This window comes from Elaeis guineensis, chromosome 15 (assembly GCF_000442705.2).
Source record: "Elaeis guineensis isolate ETL-2024a chromosome 15, EG11, whole genome shotgun sequence".
NCBI lineage: Eukaryota > Viridiplantae > Streptophyta > Magnoliopsida > Arecales > Arecaceae > Elaeis > Elaeis guineensis.
In genome coordinates this window covers 55,195,548-55,198,151 of record NC_026007.2, presented here as the reverse complement: position 1 = coordinate 55,198,151, position 2,604 = coordinate 55,195,548, and positions in this window count along the sequence as shown.

The following is a 2,604-nucleotide window of genomic DNA, read 5'->3' as shown; positions in this document are numbered from 1 at the left end:
GAATGAAATACAATAATAATCAAGTAATGTCATCCATTTTATCTTTATCAAAAAATTAAATTCAATTGATTTATTTATATCTGGATCATTATCCATAATGGATAAGTTGGCTCAAACTTTGAGCCTTATATTCATGCATTCCTTCCTCCACCACCATCATTCCAACCATCAGAATTAAGTACAGTTGCAACAATATTCCTCTACCCACTGGGGTCACAGATTGAGAAATTAGACATGCAAAGTCCCATCTTGCCACCTCCAATAGCTTTTCGGGTGTTGATCAAAGCCATGAATGGTGATCTGTACAATTTATAGTTCAAAATGGATATCAGGACAAAAAAACAAAATCCAAGGATATGTTATTCCTATTTTATCCTTACCATAACCACCTTTTTATGATTGGATTTGAGATCCACTGAGATATAAATTTGCGCATTAATGTAACATTGCATGCATGAAGTTGTGAATGCATTTTAATGTGACTTGGTTTTTTATCCTATGCATCCACAAGTCTTTTTTATGTTCCTCATCAAGTGTATGACATTGATCCATAGTCGGATGTTATATTTTAATACCTTCCATATTAGAAGCAGACATTGTGTACTAGACAGGCATTTTGCTTTTCTTCTCCAATTGTGGAAGGTAGTTTACTTTCTTTCTTTTGAGTCCAACTTTATTTCCATAGTCAAATAATCCTTTTCCTTTATTCTTTGTTTTGGTTCAAAATCTGGACCTAGTAGGGTGTTCAACCTAAATTTCATTGGCCAAGCCCACCTTGCTAGTCCACAGTCACAAAACCCTTTTTCAAGACTGGTCTTGACACCTTGGGCTCTGAAGATCAAGATAAAATGTTACCCATAAAAACCTTCCATCAGGAACAATCTGAGGTTTGCAAGGAAATAAGCAAGTTATTGGGATATACAAGGAATAATTGATATCTAATAATAAAGCAATAATTGGTCAAGTAACCTTGGGTGCAAAAGATGTCACTATTGGTCACTAGGACTTGTAACATTTTTTCGCAACTTTCATTTTGTTGAATCAATAAAATGGGAACAAAAAGCCCAGTGGCCAAGAGGCCTAGTCTCCCAAACTATGACATAACCCAAAAGAGCTGCAAAATAAAAAAGTCCTGGTGCCGGATGATCCCTCTCAAGAACGGTCGACAATTAGCTCAAATAAACCCACTCCTTGAACACAAAACATATGCAGGATATATCACAGGCGCCCCACCAAGATCCACCCTTGATCAAAACTGAGGCGCAAACGGCACTAAACAGCAGCATCCTTTAAAACTGCGAATGAAATTTGTAATACCTCTCCTTCTCTCTTTTACTCAAAGAAGTACCGGTTTTCCTTAAAGGACTGTGATACAATTTATGAGGCTTTTTATCATTATGAGATGCTTACAGATCAAATTGTTAATAGGCGTAAGTCCCAACTGATTTTACCTTCTTGTTGTCCTGATAGGCTTTGGTGACTTCTCTCTTGAAATCTTGACCTCCAAGATGCTACCCTACCACTCCCTTATGTTGGAGTGAGGAAATGGAAATTTGAAGAGTCGCAATAGCTGTATTTTAGACTGTATGCAGTAACTTATGTACTTTAAAAAATTAACCATATATCCATGGTTGGCCGATTATCTTTATTAATTCTACTTTGAATTCAAAGGGAGAAACCAGTGATGCCTTCGCCACTCCACTGCCATCTCTAATATAGTAAGCATTCCAACCTTTCTAGCCCACCCATCTTCATAGAAACTCCACGTGCAACCTAGATGTTTAGCCAGTCGGTTCATCAGGGAATTGGATCACCCTAGACATCAATTCATCAAATCACCCCGATCGGGTTTCACGGAAGATTGGGGTTTTATGACTTCCTGCTCAAAGTTATATCAACAGGTTTGTGCTAACGTAGCTGCCCTGCCCCTCATCTTAAAGAACTGGTAGTATTGTTGGGCTTCGAAGATCCTGATTTCTAATAATGAGTGGTGCCGAACGGGTGAGCTCTATAGAAGATCCTATGCCGACATCGTAAAACAAACTGACTACTCTACTGCATCGCTGTCTGACAAGATATGTTTCTCACCCCATCTCCTTATTTTCAGAGATGTTAGTTCCTCGGTGGTAGCGGCCAACGCCGCTTGCTCTTATCAATCTTTAGAGCCTAGTTGAAAGCCTCTTAGTCTGAGAAAACCATCATCTAGAACTCATCCTGCTCCCTTTAAGAAAGGGATTTGATTTGCTTCCATTGTGGTTGTCCAGACCACTTCAAAACCCTCTGCATGAATTCGGTGTGGTGCTTCACTTGTCTAAACTTTGGCCATATGATAAAGAGCTGTAAAGTGATTTTAGACGGGAGCCGATCTGAGGTCCCTCATCTTAGCAACATGCAGAAAAGTCAAAACCCTCTGCCACCAACCTCACCACCACATGCTCCAACTACAAACCCAACTCGATTGATTATAATTAAGGCATTCCTCCCATTCTCATGTAAGATGAACCACATTTTATAGTACCTGAAGTATGCTACATTGGTTGGATCCTTCAGACATTCGATTAAGGTTGATGATATCTCAAACATCTTGGCATGCAAAGTCAGGAA